At 45.7% G+C, this 17,274-nt stretch overlaps 1 long non-coding RNA gene across 3 annotated transcripts in view; it reads right to left on the minus strand.

Moving 5' to 3' along the window:
- Positions 1-17,274, minus strand: part of LOC134478341 (uncharacterized) — a 98,403-nt gene that overhangs the window by 43,312 nt on the left and 37,817 nt on the right. The window contains exon 1 of one of the 3 annotated variants that reach the window (XR_010050937.1): positions 897-1,298. The exons of 1 other annotated variant lie outside the window; for it this stretch is intronic. This is a non-coding gene — a long non-coding RNA (uncharacterized LOC134478341). Of the gene's footprint in view, positions 1-896; positions 1,299-17,274 lie in introns of those variants that run through there. One more of the 3 variants, XR_010050939.1, reaches the window with a different exon arrangement.

Raw genomic sequence — 17,274 nt, forward strand, 5'->3', positions numbered from 1 at the left:
TCAACACTTACTGTGATAACCAGTGTTTATCCTCAAAGAGTATGCTTAGGATAAAACACTTCATTAAGTACTTATCCATTCACAGCTAAGTACACTATTTAATCATTTTCTATTTATGAAATCTATTTGTTCATGCACAGTCTTGTGACTGAATGCTAAAATTTTTTGCTCCTCTATTAGAGGAGGTAAATGAAGGTAAATGAACACTTTTATCTTATTCTTGTTCTGAAGGCTTATGCTTCACTCAGACCATCAGCGTGTCTCTATGAAAAGGAAACAGGAAATCCTAGAAACTAACTTGCGATTGTTAGATTTTTTTTTTAATCTAAAACTCTAAGTGTTGGAAATTCATCTTAAAATCGTGGCTCAACTGTTGCCTGAGCAAGGAATGGCCATAAGCAAAGTCAGCACACTCAAAACATCTTCAACAGCCACCAGCAGAGTGCCTATAATCTGTAGGGGCAAATAGAGAAAAAGGTTACTTTTAAGTGGATATTTTATCATTTTGGTGTGAAAGGTGTCTCTCCTGACCAGTCCACTGTTTAAACAAAAATGAAGGAGAATAAAGGAAGGCCGGGGCTTGGGTGAGGTGGTTAGGTTTGGATTGTGCAAGACGCTCAGCATTATGGGTATGAATTGTTCATTGAGAAAATAGTGAAAAGTAGCTTCCTGTAACCACAGCAAGGGAGGCTGGCGAGCCGGTCTCCGGAGCTGTCCTGCTCTCTCCCCCAGCAGCTTCCTAGGCCGCCTGCCGCCTCCCACTGCACACCCTGTGGGTGACAGTGCACCCCAGCCTGGCCCCCCAGCACACCGCGCCTCCTCTCTCACGCCCCAGGCCCCTCTCGTGCCCTCCTCTCCCCACACTGTATTCTGGCAAACGCTCTGCAAATTCTTACCCGCACTCTGACTGGTAGTTGCATTCCCAGTGCACTGACGAATTTCCATGACTGTCTGTCATTTAAAGCTTCTATTTTAAAACGCTGAAGTTACCCTAATGCCGAGAAGAGCAGCGATGTTGTGAAGGGGGGAACAGAATCACTGTTTTAAACAAGATTCTAAAGGACATAGTTCCACAGCTCTGGGTAACGCATGGAACCTTCTGAATCCTCAGTGGTATCCGTTGTGAAATTTACATACTGTGAATGGGTTGCAGTGATTCCGTAAAAGGAGAAAAGTGCTTAGACGTTTTTAATATGTCTAAGTATGTTACGTGTGTGTGTGTGTCCTCACATATATGCATAATAAGACTGTCCTTCCTCACGTGTCCTGCCTGTGAAATTGTCAAATGAGTGGCCAGGTAGGGCATTAGCTAGAGAAACGGTCTCTCAGCAGAGAATGATTGCTCTGTGTCTCGGAGACCACGGCCGAGCACCCAGAGAAACACGGTCACCGTTTAGCCTCCTCCAACGCAGCTGAATGTGAGTGACACAGTGAGAGAACACAGGATAAAGCAGCCTTGCGGGCGATTTCCTCCTATTATGTTCATATGAAAGGAGGGCTGCGAACTCCACATATTTTTTTTCCCAGTTTTCTGTCTCACAGTTTTAATGCGCACCTCAAGCTATGAGCTGAAGGCTGTAAAAAACGAGATGGATGTGTTATCAGGAGATAACCTTGGGAGGCAACCAGGGGCAAAATAAGATCGTCTCGAGTAAAGCCATTTGAGAGCAGGCTATCACATGAACTCCAACACTAGGAAATTATGACCCGCAGGACCTGCTGACAGCCAGGTGCCAGCTGGTGTGTAATCTAAGAGCTGCTGACACAGGAAAAGCATGAAGTGTATTTTATGAGAGACATCCGTGATCACTCTGCCTGCTCCTGAAAGAGAATTCTGTGGAGTTGAAAGGGTCTTTGGGGGTCAAAAGATCAGTCAAGGGCAGGACGGCTCGTCCAGGACACCTTTTTCTGTTTTTGTGGAAATTAACAAGAAGAATTATTTTCCCCAAGTGTCCCACTGTGCCAGGCAGTTATTTAGGACGGGCCTTACACAGCATTTCCCAGTGTGACTGCTGGGGTGGACAGAATTTCACACCACCGAAAAGACATAAATGGCATCAACACCCTCTGCTTGGAAAACTTCCCAAGCTCTTATGGAAACGTCCTGATGGGTGCAGCCGGTAACAGGATTTCTCAGTGAGGAACAGCTCTGTGACAAAAGGGGGCTGGAGCAGCATCAGCGGGAGATAAAGGAAGTCGGACAGTGTTGGGACTGAAAAAGCTGGTAAGGAGCCCACAGAACAAGTTCCGCTGACGTGCCAGGTGGGCTTACTAACCAGGGCTTTCTGGCTCTTGTCACAGGCAGCTGAGCTTGAGAGAAATATTCTGGGCAGTCAGACAGGGCTGGGCCCGGAAGGAGCCAGTGCAGAAGGCCAGATACCTTGCAGCCTTGGAGGAGACTCCTCTGCTGTGGGCCAGACCTCAAGACAAAAGCCAAAACAAATGCACCCCACCCTAAAAATAAACATCAGGGACTGGTAATCTACATAGGCATCCATCACCTTGAGGAAGCCAGAAGGAGCCATTAACCCAGCCCCTGACCAGCAAGGTCTGTATTCTCTACTTTTTTTGTTTTTGTCATTTTTATTGGTACCAGGGGTTGAACTCACAACCGCACACTTGCAAGGCAGGGGCTTATGCCGCTGAGCTAAATCCCCAGCCCCTAAAGTCTGTATTCTGTATTCACAGCTGTTTGCTATGTGACTGTCCTCCCCATTTGATCCCAACTTAATCGATTTTACCTGAACAGCTACACTCGTAATCTTATTGGTTGACCACACCCCATGGGGTGTCCTTATTGGTCTGTCCCACCTCATGCCCATCTGCCATGCGAGCTCCCAGTTCTCCCCACCTTGGACCCACTTCACCTCGTGCTCTATAAAAGTTACTCGAAAAAGTGGGGTCTTTGGCAACCCACTTGGGACCCCTTCGGTCTCTCCCAGACAGAAGCTTTCTTCCTCTCAATAAATATATTATGCTCTTAACCTCCGTTGTTCCTAAAGTTCATTCTTTGATTTTAGAGAACAGGAACTTGTACCAGACATCTAGCAGATCAGGAGTTTCTCTCACTTGTATCTTTGTGACAACTGTGCCTTTCCATCGGGAGAATTTAAACATTTAGGCACAAGTGCTGTTGAGTATGGAATCAGAGAACTTTAATAGATGGAAGGGAACGGAGCCACTTTCCACACCCCAAAACCACTGCGTGAATGACCTAGACACAACGATGTCACATCCCGGACGTCAAGAGAGGAGCCAGAAGGTCCCCGCTCCCCTGCTTCAAGAAGAAAAGCACCGCCCCCCTCCTTTCTGCAAGAGAATCCTTTCTACTTTCTCCCCCAGAAATGCTTGACTTTGTTTAAAAGTCATCATAACAAATTTTTGCAATTGTGGACAAGTTAATATATATCTCAATATCCCCACGCTACTTATAAAAGTAAGTTTTAAGTTATCATCATCTATTTATTTGATCTGGCACCAAATTTTATTTTGGTATGCTCACAGTCTTCATAATTTGTTATTTGCGTGATGTTTAAGTCTTCAGCTTTTAAGTGTGAAAAGGAACTTTGCCACCTAATTTAAAAATTCTGTGTCATACATTGCTATACACTGAACAGTTTTGCCCACGCCCTGCCCCATGTCCACATTCTTTACCAGCTAGTCAATGGGGGTAAAATAAACAGGATTATAAGGGTTCAGCATTAGAGAAAAAAGAAAGAGTATTTTCTCACAACACATGGAACACAATTTTTCCTGGATAATTTGTTTATAAAGACTCGCTACTTTCCCACCTGTGGGACAAAGGAATGTTTACCCAGCAAATGTGCGTGTCATGTGATAATCCACCAGGGCACTTAACATTCTCAAGAGGACTGCAGTATGGTCGGAGCTTTGAGGGAAAGTTGGTTTGGTTTTTGTTTCTGTTTTAGTTTTTCTGTTGTTTTTTGCTAACTTCACTGTTTATGATCATTTTTTTTTAATCTTTTGTCCGTGGAAAGCTAGGATTTTATAACATAAATATAGAAACAATGTTTTGCTTTGGACTCCCAGCGTTGAAGAAAAAGGGAAGCCCAATTTTCTCTTCCCTGATTTTCTTAGGAAGGAAAGGGATGTTCATTCTTGTTCATTTCAAAACTGTCCCCTTGGGTGCTGAGAGCTGAGCCTGGCTGATTCGGGTTAGAGTTAGGCTGTGAAACTAAAGGAAACACAGTGTCCACAGCTCCTACCGTGACGAGAAGACAGGACCCTCCTGAAACAGCAGGCACGGGGGATTCGGAGATGATGACACCTGGAAGGGTTACGGGGCCCAGGGCAGGAGTGCCCTGCTCTCTTCCCAGGGTGCTGAGCCCCAGGAGCAAGGGACGAGAGTACAGCAGCTCCAACCCGGCCCGACAGCCCGGGGACGGTGCAGCAGCGTCCGGCACCCACCTGGTCCAGCGCAGCAAGGCAGTGACCGGGCCGTGAATTCTGAGGACTGCGTCCACCCTGGGTAAACTGAAGGATGGCGATTGTGTGTCTGCCAGCTGTGCTGTGGGCCCGATCGACACCCCTAAAACTGGTAACATACCCGGGTAGCTACTGCTTAACGGCATTTTCAGACCCAACTACAGTTCACTCGGTACATTCTGAGTAGGGAAGTCTGCACTAAGGGCCCGTGGACAGATGAAGGCAGGCCCTAAGGAGCGCACAGATGTCCCTGAGGAGGAGGGGTTCTGCCCCCAGGACACAGCGGCGGGTTCTGCCCCCAGGACACAGCGGCAGCTCCTCGCTAGTCCCCAGCCGCAGCCCACCTTGCAGATTTCTGGTTTGTCAGTCTTACTTGGTGCAGGCTGATTCCCTAAACTAAACCTTTCTTTCTGCACACACTCACACGATTGACCCTGTTTTACTGAAGACCTCCTGAACAATACAATAGAAAAGTCTACAGTGCCTCCCTCCCTGTAGAGGAGGCCGGGGACCCCTATGCGGGGACAGAAAGTATAGGGAGAAGAGCCGAGCCCTGGAGACCAGAAGGCCAAAGACACAGGAGCTCCTGGACCAACGTACATGGCAGCAACAGCCACACAGGGGAGCACACCCAGGAGGACACCAGCTCCCAGCATTCAAGGGCCAGCACAGACTGTCCACACCACAAAGCGAGGGAAGACCCCAGAAACAACATAGAGTCGGTCAACACCCCTAGATGCCCATGAGAAAGATGCTCCTCATTACACAGGCGCAGCAGGAAGAAGTAACTGGAGAGAGCAGAATAACAGTCTGTAATACTATCTGTGCTCTGATAGATACGGCAACAGTACACGGGGCTGATGCTAAATATGCGATTTTAAACATGAACCTTCACTTACGTGATGAAGTAAGTTTACGCCTTCCTCATCACGGAAGTCTGGAGTCTCTGGATTAAAGATAATGGTAACGCATTGACCACGGAGGTTTTATATGAATTCCAGCATGTTCCAAAGTCCGGGCTCTCCAGCTAAGCCAGCTACTGTGGATCTCTATGTAGCTATACTTTTTAATCCTAAAATACTTGGGTGTGTTCCTTTGTGTGTTTGTTTTTATAGACTTGTAAAAATAGATTTATTCTTAAAATAAGTTTAGGCAAAATAAAGCAGAACACGCAGAAGTTTCCTGTATTCCTCCTACCCTCCCCCTGTACAAGGCAGGGATGGATAATTTACACTAATGAATTTACACCGACACATCAGTGTCACACGAAGACCAAGGTTCACAGGAGCGTTCGCTCCTGGTACTGTATACTCCATAACTCTGAGCAAGTTGCACCCTTTCAGGATCACACAGAATAACACGACAGCCCTCAAAGTCTGCGCTACCCATTGAGCTCGCCCTCCTCACCAGCTCCTCGCAGGACCACTGATCGTTTTACTGTCTCTACGGAATTGTGTCTTCCAGAATGTCATATATCTGCACTCAGACATTGCATGGCCTTTTCAAGTTGGCATCTTAATCATTTGAATTTAAGTTTCCTGCAGTGTCTGTCCATGGGTCCAGAACTTACATCTTTCTAGCTTTGTGTGTGAAAGTCCATTGTCCAGATTACCACAGTTTATGAATATTCACCCACTCAGCCACTGCAGGACGTCCTGGTTGTTTCCAGGCTTTAGCAGTCACGAGTTACCATTCTGTATAGCCACCAGCACATTTGTGAATGGATATGGCTTTCAACTCTTTGTGAAATCTCACAAAGAGAACAGCGGCTGGATCAAAGGGCAAGAGAGCTGGGGACTCATGGAGAACCCGCAAACTGTCTTCAGAAGTTGCTGTACACTTGGTACCCCCACCGTCAGCGAATGAGAGATCCCGCTGTGCCGCACCCCTGTCAGCACTGACATCATCACTGATCTAGATTTTGCCCGTTTTGATAGATGTATAACGGAACCTCGATATTTTAGTGTGCGATTCCTTAGTGTCATTTGGTGGAAGCATCTTCTCCTATGGCTACTTGCCGTTTGTTTTTCTTGTTTGAAGGGTTCGGTACCTTCCTTTCAACTCATATTTTTAAATTGAATACAGGCAGAGTTAGACTCATCTACCTGTATAATATCCTTGAAGTAGGTTTGTTTCCTAGATTCCAACTCTTTGCACCTTAATACTAAAGATCCAGGGTTATTTAATTGGGAAAACCAAGTCATTCATTAATCATCTTCTCTTTAATTTGAAGGAAAATCTAAAACAGATATTTCTCTCAGGAAGAAGCCAGTGCATCTGAAAATAATACCACATACTTCAGCTGGCCAAAAATTTGGGCCCACTGAGACTGGCCTTGGTCACAGTTTCACTTGCAAAACACTCACAGGACATGGTCGTTCTCACCACCCCAAACTCTCTGCATGACTAGCTTTAAAAGTCCAGGCTCTTCTTTAAGTTGTCACTTTAGTTTTATGAGAGGAACCTTCACCTGTTTGGAATGCTCTTGTATTGAAACCTCATCAAGTTTATGATGGAGGAAAACAAGGATCAAATTTACTGCACATGCTGACTCATGAAATTATTTGACTAACTATTAGCATTGGACTGCAAAGACTATTACATTCTAATAACCAATTGACGTACAAATAAGTAGCAAGTCAGGGATATTTGTCTTCTAAAAAATGTTACATCAAAAGCCAATAAAATCCCATTGGGGAAAGTCATAAATAACTTACTAAACAATGTTTTCCTATAAGCATGGTTTAAATATGAAATAGGTTGTTAATGGTTCCCAAGCACTTTCTAATAAATTGACAGGCAGAGCTATTAAGGACAGTAAAGATGCTCTCATATAGGAAAAGAGGACACAAAAGTAAGTCAGGTCAAAATATCCTGAGCCACCAATATTTTAGATAAAAATCAGATAAAACACTACATGATGATCATTAGATAAACACCTTACATGCTTTTAACCTATTAAAGTTAACATTAGTGACCCACACATGTACCTAATACTTGAACAGATGCTGAGAATATTTTAAAACTTTTTGAAAAGTGAATGTAGTTCTATCACATCACATCACCAAAGATAAAATGAGCAGCAGGCTGCAGCCAGGAAGAGTACAGGGACCTCTGCCCTGGCTGTGCCTCCTACCAGCTCTCTGCATTTTGTTCCCCTTTAGCACAAGGGCACGGAAGCCCCGACCAACTGAGCAACCTAATAATCCTGGATAAGGCCAACGCCCTGGGAGAGAAGGCAAGCACTGGAGAGCCAGCAGCTGCTGGGAGAAATAACGGATGGGCCAGCAGTGCCGGCCCCAGGAAGCCCACAGCTGTTGCAAACTGCAGAACCACCAAAGTGTTCCTCCTGCAGTGACTCCTTCATGGCGGCGGGAGTTGGAGAAGGAACAGTGCAGAGCCGCCACACTGCCAGAGAGAGGAGACTCAGCCACTGTCCAAGCAGGGGCCGATTATCTGGAGCAGAGCCACAGAACAGGTGCAATCCAGCTTCACTCCAGGACTTCCAGTGATGCCCTGTGACAGTGACCAGGGGAGAGGCAGTCAGGAGAAATGGCAGGGAGGGAACCAGGACTAGGGACAGGTCCCCTGAGAAGTTCAAGCTCAGGACAGGAAGGACAGGGAAGCGCACTTTGTGATGGGAGCCCAGGCCCAGCAGGTGCAGCTTCAGAGAGGGCCAGGGGTCTGCATGAGCCCTGTTCCACCAGCCATGTCTAGCAGAAGCCATCTGTCTGGCCATTTCCCTGTTCACCACTGTGAGCAGGAACACCTCTGGACTTGAAAAGTTGCCACGGCCCAGGGTTCTTGGACAGAGGCCTCCAGAGGAGTTGAGGGGACCTCACAAACCCCCAGGCTGTGACACCAGGCAGTGAGGACTGTGGCTTGCTGGACTCCAAGGCTGCAAGGCCCGGAAGGAAATCCCTCATCTGGAAATACAGAGGAATGTCTTTTTCTCTTGTATTTAAACCTCATGGGGGGTGTTTTCTGCTGTATTAAAGTTTTGCTTTGTTTTGGTGTTTGCAGTTTTGGTTTGTTTTGTTTTACGACGTGATGTGAGGTGAGCTGAGGTGAGATGACAGGATCTCACTACACAGTGAGCCTTGAACTCAACATATAGTTCAAGCTGGCCTCAAACTCCTGCTGACCCTCCTGCCTCAGCCTCCTGGAATACTGGGATTATAGGCATGTACCTCCAGGCCCTGCTGGTCTATGCAGGGATTTTTTTTCCCCCTTTTTTCTTTTTCTTTTTTTATTTCATTTTTTTCCATGTATCTATTTTATTTTTTCCTTATTATTTTTTTCTCTTTTTCCTTTTGTTTGTGCTGGGTTTTTTTTCTTCTTTTTCTTGCTTATTCCTTTTCTGTTGCTTTTATCTAACACTATAAATTTCCTTTTACTCCTTAATAAGATCCCTTACTTCATTTGTCTCACCTCCTCATCATCCACTGCTTAATTTTTTCAAATGCTTCTATTCCCTACCACCTCTTTTTACTAGTACAATCATTAAGCTTTATGAATCTTTAGGTAGTTAACTCCACACTATTACTGTTGAATACTGTTCGATGGTTAGTGGAGGTAAAGTTGCTTCATTTCAGTAAATATTCAGTAGAGGCCAATATTTGGTTTTGTGTCCATTTGTACGATAATTACAAAACTCTTTTCTGCAGTTAAGGGTAGTACATTACTCATTTGCTGGTATGTCACTATGCAGGTGCCTTTCACATGATTATCACTGCTGATTTTATTACTTTAGCCAAGGTACCATAAGGTAGTTGCTGCCATCAATCGGTTTTCTCCGTGTACCCATGTCTGGGTCACTGTGGTATCAGAAACAACCCTACGGCCCATGCCCAGGGTGCAGGCACTGAGCCAGGGCACCACAGCCTCCCTCCCAGGTAAAAGGGGCTCTGAGGGGGAGCAGAGACCAGCAGCTTCAAGCCCCGTGTGCATCACTGAAAAGCAGGTGCTACCTACAGAGGGCTACAGACTGGCAACAGTCTTCCACTGCAGTCAACCTGCAGACCTCAGCACACACACACACCCAACACACATACACACACACAGAGAAGAACCAAAAACAGAAACATGAGACCCTAACGAAATGCCTCCCCAAACTACCTGAAGCTGATCCATGGAGCACTAGGGGAAATCAAAAGCCTCACAGCTGAACTGTTCAGAAGGACAACAGAGGAAAGAAAAAGTAGATCAATATGGCACTTGGTGAGCCTTAAACAGAAGTGACCCTAACAGACAAAACTGAGTGAGCCTACAGGGGGCGCTAATGAAAGGCCAGCTGAGCTAAACAATGGGACGCAAAACATAAATGTCCAGTGTAGGAAAGGACTTGAGTTCATGAAAAGGCACCAAAGACAAACCCAAGAGATTAAAGACTCTATTGAAGGTGTGGGCAGCGGGACCTGCGTGAGGTAGGCGTCAGAATGAGAGGCAGGCAGCTGTGGGTGACCCGGCATTGAGAGATCCCTTAAAGGTAACAAGAGGACGTGGGAAATGGGTCCAACCGCCATCCAATGGCACAGAGGAGACAAATGCACGATTAACTAGAGCTAGTAAAAACCAGGAGACAGCGCAGACGGCACTTTAAAAACAGTGTGCAGAAGTAACACCTGAAAACTTTCCACGAACAAGGTAAGAAGTAGGCACACAGACAAGTGAGGCATATGGAACCCCAAATCGCCATGATGGAAAGAGAATCTCTCGAAAACACATCATCGTTGGAGTTCCAGGACGCTGACACAAGGACAGACTCTTTTGTTGTTGCCATTGTTGTTGTTGTTGTTGTTGTTTAGTTTTGTTTTGCTTTTTATACCAGGGGTCAAACTCATGATCTCACGCTTGCCAGGCAGGTGCCTATACCACTGAGCTAAGTCCTTGGTCCCTAAGAACAGAATCTTATAGCTGTCCAAGAAAAGGAACAAATCACTTCTAAAGGTAAACCCACTAGAATCACAGCAGACTTCCTGACACACACCTTAAAGGACAGGAGAGCTTGGAATGAAATGTTCCCTACTCTAAAAGAAAATAACTAGGGCCCCCTGCACAGGCAAGGAGAACCAGCACTCCCAAGATCTGGCCACAGTGGGACTCAGGCAGTTTATTCTTCTGCCCTCTTGGTAAGTGCCCCTGGCGAGGGCCAAGAGGAGAACCAGCACTCCCATGAGCCTACTGGCGTGGGGACTGAGAATCAAACACTACCGTCTCCATAAGCAACTGGAGACAGATGTCTCAGCATCTCTTGGGAGGATGACCATATGCAGTATTAGCAAATATAGGGGATTCTTTTCTATCTTCTGTTTGATGGCAAAGGCTGTTTTCACTGTTTTGTTTTGTTACGTTTGTTTTGCTCCATTCAATACTCTCTTTCAGTTGGTTTTATAATGTTCTGTATTTGGTTTGACTTCACTGTACCTGACTGAATGGACAACTATTGGGAAGATAACGAGATATACTATGGAGCCTATTACTGTTATCCTGGTATCCTGCTGTGAAGTTCTGTACCAATTTCACTGCATTGTCTCGACTGGCTTTGTTCTGTCTTGTTCTGTAGTATTTTTACTACTTTCAAAATAAAAGTTAAAAAAAATAACTTTCAACCTGGAATAAAAGAACATGCAAAAATACCTTCCCAAGTTGATGGAAAAATCAGTTATTTCCATAATAAAGAGCACCTGAGGAAATTCATGACCACCAAACCAGCACTTGGAAAGTTCTGAGAGATCCCAAAAGAAGTGAGGCGGCATGTTTACGCTAATGGACAAAGGACCTCACAGTGCAGGGACAGAACGCTGCCTCTGAAGTCTGCCTGGTGCTTCCTGGGTGCTGCCGTGGCGCGGGTTAGTGGCCCCACACGCCTGAGAGTCGGAGCTGAGGTGCGCAGGCTGTGTGCTGCAGGCAGCTGTGGAACCTGGGTCAAAGGCGGTGGCGGGAACTGCCGCCTTCCTCTCTCTCATTTCCCACCAGGCGAACGGCTTCCTCCAACACAGGCTCCCTCCGCTGTCCTCAGGCCAGAAACCCAGCCAACCTCGGGCTGAAACCCCCAAGGCTGTGAGCGACAGTCAACCTTGTCTCTCTATACGCGTATGTATTCTGGACATTTGTTACAGCAACACAGTATGTGTGTAAGAACTAGATCTCACTTACATACACCTCTATACACGGCAGGATAAAATATATTTCATGCTAACTATAATACTTTAAAAACTGAAAACTGTAGGTAGAACAGCAAGAATTTTTCTTGAGTCACTTTTTATTCCTTCTACGTTTGAGGAGAATTTTCTAACCACATAATTGTTATTTATGCAGTTACACTCATTGATTGCCCAATTTTGCTCGGGGAAGATCCACAAAATATATTGTCTTAGAGACTATTTTTTTTTAAATAAATCACATAATCCTAGAACTGCGCATCTCCGAAAATGAGGCTAATTTAAACTTGGATGTATAAACTGTGGCATGCCTGTTCCTTAGCCTCTTGGGATGAGAATGCCTCTGAATACCTGTGTGTCAACAAGCTTTTAAACTGTTTTCAGAACTGATGAAGGTTTGAAATATTTTTCCAAAATGTGGTGCAATTGAAGTCTCTATTATTATATGATATCAATGAATGTGTAATACAAAAAAGATCTTTAAAAGCTATTTTTTCACACTAATTTTGCACAACTTTTTGTTGCTTGAGGCAGAAATAACAAGACATGGTATTAATTTCTGACATTAATAATACGAATCTTTCAAAAAACTAAAAAGATGAAAAGGAGTGTAATAGTATAATAACGTCCAAACTTTGGAGTCGGCTTGTTTTTACATTTTTCAAATTAAATGAAATCTATTCATGTAAGACACACATGAAATAGGCCAATGCATTTTTAGGCGCACAGCTAATGAGTTTTTACAAACCGGAGCCCACGCAAGTACACCCTTCCCAACTGGTCCTTCCGCTGCCAACCCACGGGAATGGATACCAGCCTTTGGGCCTGGCTCCTTTTGCACATTATAATGTTGTTAAATTTACTTATGTAGTTCTGTAGTTTCTTCTTCTCACTGATGTATGATGGCCCACTATAAGGACCATGAGAATCTATTCACCTATTGGCCAACATATTAGTTCGTTTCTAATTTGGCCTATCAGGAATAAAGCTGCTATGAAGATTTGCATACAAATCTTTCTGTGGATATATATTTTTATTTAACTTGGGTAAATATCAAAGGTTGAAACTGCTAAGTCAAATGTTAGGTGTATGTTTAACTTCCTAACTAACTATTGAGCTGTTTTGCAAAGTCATTGTGCCATTCTATACACCCATCCATGTATCCAAATGTATTTGTTACATGTCCTTGCCAACACGTAGGACTTTAGCTTTATGACTTACTACTGTATTAGGGTTCTCTGGAGAAAGAGATATACATTGATAGATAATTATACATGAATTATATATATGTACTATATGTAATACATACCAAACACAAAGTTCAAAAAAGACCAATATCTCCAATGAAATGGAAGTCAGAAAGAGGCCACCATCACTGTCACCATCACCATCACTCTATCACTCAGCTTTGCTGACTGTTTGCATGCTCCAGTGATTGCACAGCAGCCAGTCACCCAGGAGGCAATCCGATGACTCAGCCTCCAATTCAAACATCCATCTTGTCGGGCACAGGCGCTCAACACACCCCGCCCGGGACAATAAGACCACGTCAGCTTCCGCAATGCGTTACGTCCCTCTCTAAACTAGCCACCCCGTGCGCACCTCGTGCTCACTCCGTATTTGCCCCGTGCCGACTCTGTGGCAACCCCTGATTGGCCACAGCTGGGTATAGTAGCCAGAGCCTGCGTCCCATTCCCGCCCTGCTTCCTTGTGGCGGCCTGTGATTGGTCACGGCCGAATATATAAACCAAAGCCCGCATAAATAAAGCGGCAGTTCCTGTTACCACCTGAAGTGTCTCCTGTCTCATTGGGGGGCTGCGCCGGTCACATCTCACCCGGAAACTCTCTCCCAGGCACATCCAAAACAATGTTAGGCACAACACCCGCATGCCTGACACTTAACATAAACCGTTACAGGTGTCCCGCGCATTATCTCCATCTCCTAACATACACTAGGCCACAAAAGGAGGCTGTCACACCCCACTAAGACTGGGACAAGGCAGAAGATGGTTATTATCTGGACCTCAAATGTCCCTGGAGAACCACGTTCTGGGGACTTGATTGTCACTATGGACTTCTGAAAGGTGAGTGTGTCATCGTGGTCTAATTCTATCAGTAGTTACCCCAGTGGTGTGGATTTATAACTGGACAGCAACAGTGGGCGGTGGTGAACGTCTAAGGAAGAGGGCACAGGCGAAGGAAGTGGGTTAATGCCTGTCAGCTCGGGACGACACTTGTCCCAGCGGTCCTCTCTGTCTCTCTCTCTGTCTCTCTCTCTCTCTCTCTCTCTCTCTCTCTCTCTCTCTCTCTCCTTCTGTGTCTCCTTTCCCTTCTCTCCTCTCTCTTTTCCCTACTTCCTGCCCCCCTTGAGGTGAGCAGCTTTCCCCTGCCGCACTTTCCCACCATGCTGTTTGCACCCCAGCACAGATGTAAATGCAGCGGAGCCAGCTGATCATGACAGGAACCTCTGTCACCCCGTAAGGCAAATTACATCTCATGCCTCTGCCTTCATTTCCTCAGATTTTTTTTGTCAAAAGCTGCCTTGGTAACTTTTCTCTCATTGCTGGGACAAAATACCCAACACCCAAAATGAAGGAAGGAGAGGTTTATTTAGCTCACAGTTTGTGGAGGTTTCGGTCCATAATCAGCTGGCTCCAAGGCAGGGTGGCTCATGGCAGAGGGGCAACACTTCAAAGCAACAGAAGACAGCAAAAGCAGGAAGAGCAAGCCTCTTCTCCTCCCTTAGATTATGTGCATGCTACCCCTGGGCCCCCAGGGCAGATGCTTGCTCACAAAATCTCTGTGCCCTTCTCTTGCATAGGCTGAGTATGTTTACAAAGTAAGGATCCTGCCTCCCTGCTGAGTCCCATAGTTAAACTTGTAAACTTCTCAAGTCGACAGAATGTATCAACTATATCAGATTCTAACACAAAGACTAACCAGAGAACAAGGAAGAGAACAGAAAAGAGAGAGTGTGACCAAAGGAGTCCAGAATGTGAAGCAGAAGAGGCTGTGTCATTTGATGCGTGTGTCGGAGTAAAGTGTACAGGACCCGGAATTGGGAGGGGGCTGCAGAAGGTGTCGCTCCTCCGGGCAAGTGCAGCACGCCCTTAGCGGTGAGTTCTGGGCTCATCTATGGATACCTTGCGGCCTAGTGCTCCAGAACCCAAGCCCAAAGCCAAGCAAAGTGAACTTCCCAAACCCACTCCTGAGTGCCTTGTTCCCCACTCACTCTTGTCTTCCCAAGCAAGTGAACGGCTTCCAGCAAACCAGCACCACCCTGGGAGACAGACTTAAGTGGGGAAATGTTCCTGAAAATTTACATTCGCAAACTCAGGGAACACTGGCTTGCCCCATCTCCTCTTGTTTTTTACAAGAAAATTTTACATTCCATGCTCCACCCTCACCTGACTCCTGGCTTCCAGAAGGACGGCTCGACTGACCCTTCCACTCTTGAGCATCAACATGACCACAAGAAAGTCTTCTGAATCGTTCTGGGTTCCATGGGAGTCAAAACCTCTTAAAGCCATTTTATTAGGTGACCCAGCATTCTCTCATTCTGCATTTGTGTGTGCAGAGATTTCTTTTTTTCAGGTGAGAGTGGCACGGGAGGGGATGGTCCCACAGTGAAGAAAACTGAGTCCCAGGCCTGGCTCCAGTCTCCTGAGGTGGGACAGTCTTTGCCACTATTCAGGCCGGGGTTCAGGATCAAGTTTTCCAATCTGGGGTATTTTATAATTTTAGCACTAAATGAAAATGTGCAAGTTTCCAATGTCTGATTTTCTTCGTATTTGGAAGCTTTATAACTTTCAGGTGCCTGCACTGGACCATTTCAGAAGAGCTGTACTCTTCCAGGCCTTTAGGCTTTATAATTTATAATACATGGATGTAATTTTATGAAAGGGGTTTTCCAGACACCGAGACTGTGCCATGAACAGGCTTCGGTGTGCCAAGAACTGTGTGCTCAAGGTGCTTAATGACTTTGAATTAATTTAATTATTTAGTCATCATAACCATAGAAGTCAATCGCCAATATTAACCCTATTTTGCATCTGGCTGTGGTAAGAAGGATAAATAACTAAAAGCTAGTAAGTGAAAGAGATGGACCTCAAACCTGGAGAGACTGCCTGAATCTGGAATGCACACTCCTAACCACCATGCCATGCTGCCTCTCCACAGAGTGGAGTTAAAAGTGAGGCCAGAGTAAGACAGGGCAACTAGTTGGCAAAGCACAGGCTTGGTGAGGGATTACACCACAGCTCTCACGTGCTTCTTATGACACCATTATAGGAAATGTTTCTTTTCCCAAAACAAAGTAGATCCGTGACTGTTAGATGCTGTAAGTTTTAGGAATTGCAGAAATCGGTGCAGGTGGCGGGAGGAGGTGTGTCTTCTACTCTCTGCTCGCAGGCTCAGTATAATAATTCCAACGGCAGATACTTGAGTGTTTTCCCCACACACCAAGCAAGAACTCAGCAGCACGCTCTCCAGGACACAGGCTGCATGTCCTCCAATCCAGTTCTGATATTTTCTCCCTAGAGACAGCACCAGAGCCACAGGCTGCAGGCCCAGCTCCGCAGGACTGTGCTCCAATCCACAGCCAATCGCAAGCCTCAGTTTACAGCCTGAGTCCCTGCGAGCCTGACAGCCACTGCAGGCTGAGCCTTGCAGTCAGCGTGCCCAAGCTTGGCCAGCCTCCTGGTGGGTCTCACAGCACTCAGGGAAACACTGTCCTTCACTCACTGGTTTCTCATGAAGGATGTTACAAAGGAGCTGGCTGGAAGGGCTACACAGGCCAAAGCATGTGGAATGGGGTGTGGAGCTCCCACGCCTTCACGGGGCTCCCCATCCTCCAGGAGCTTCCCCATGTCCAGCACCTCCTACACAGCTTGATCTTCAGCACCTCCCTCCCCTTCCCATGGGTGGGCAGTGGGACTGAAGTTCTGCCCTCTCATCTCCTAAACACTTGGTCTTCTAGGTGACCGGCTCTGTCCAGGGCCTTCCTGGGGTCCCAGCCTAAGTCACCTCATTACATGCACTCAGGCTTGAAACAAAAGATGCTCCTTTAACCTGGAAATTCTGCAGGGTGTGGAAGCTTTGTACAACAGTAAAATTGAACCAAAAGATTTTGCTTTCTGCCTTGTAACTCAGGAAACCTCAAGGGGTCAGAAACCAGGAACAAAGATCAAACATATTTCACATTATATCCCACACACATCAATCAGAGACTGTATTTGAATCCCTAGGGTCAGCATTGGGAAGAAATGGATAATTCACAAAAATTCAATGTCACCAATGACCAAGATTATCAAACTTTGTTTTTCTGTTCAACATTTCCCTAGAGATTTAAATTTCCCAAACAATGAATCCTCAGCGGACCACACAGGAAAACACTTACATTTAACTATAGGGAGTGTCTTTTGTATCTCCAGCTACTGACCATGGTGAAGACGATTCACCTAGTTACCATTCTATGTAACTCCACACGTACCTGAAATTTGTAGTTCAGTTGCCCCAAAGACTTAATAACTATGCTTCTTAAAGGCCACTTCCAAAACTTTAAGTACTTACATAACTTATTATGGATCCTTGCCTATCTCCATTCACTGTGTTCTTATACTTGATAAGACACAGGTGGACACACTGACTTACTGTCACAATATCT

Source organism: Cavia porcellus, unplaced genomic scaffold, assembly GCF_034190915.1.
Source record: "Cavia porcellus strain 051 isolate PalLab524CR breed Dunkin Hartley unplaced genomic scaffold, mCavPor4.1 scaffold_12, whole genome shotgun sequence".
In the NCBI taxonomy this organism is placed as follows: domain Eukaryota; kingdom Metazoa; phylum Chordata; class Mammalia; order Rodentia; family Caviidae; genus Cavia; species Cavia porcellus.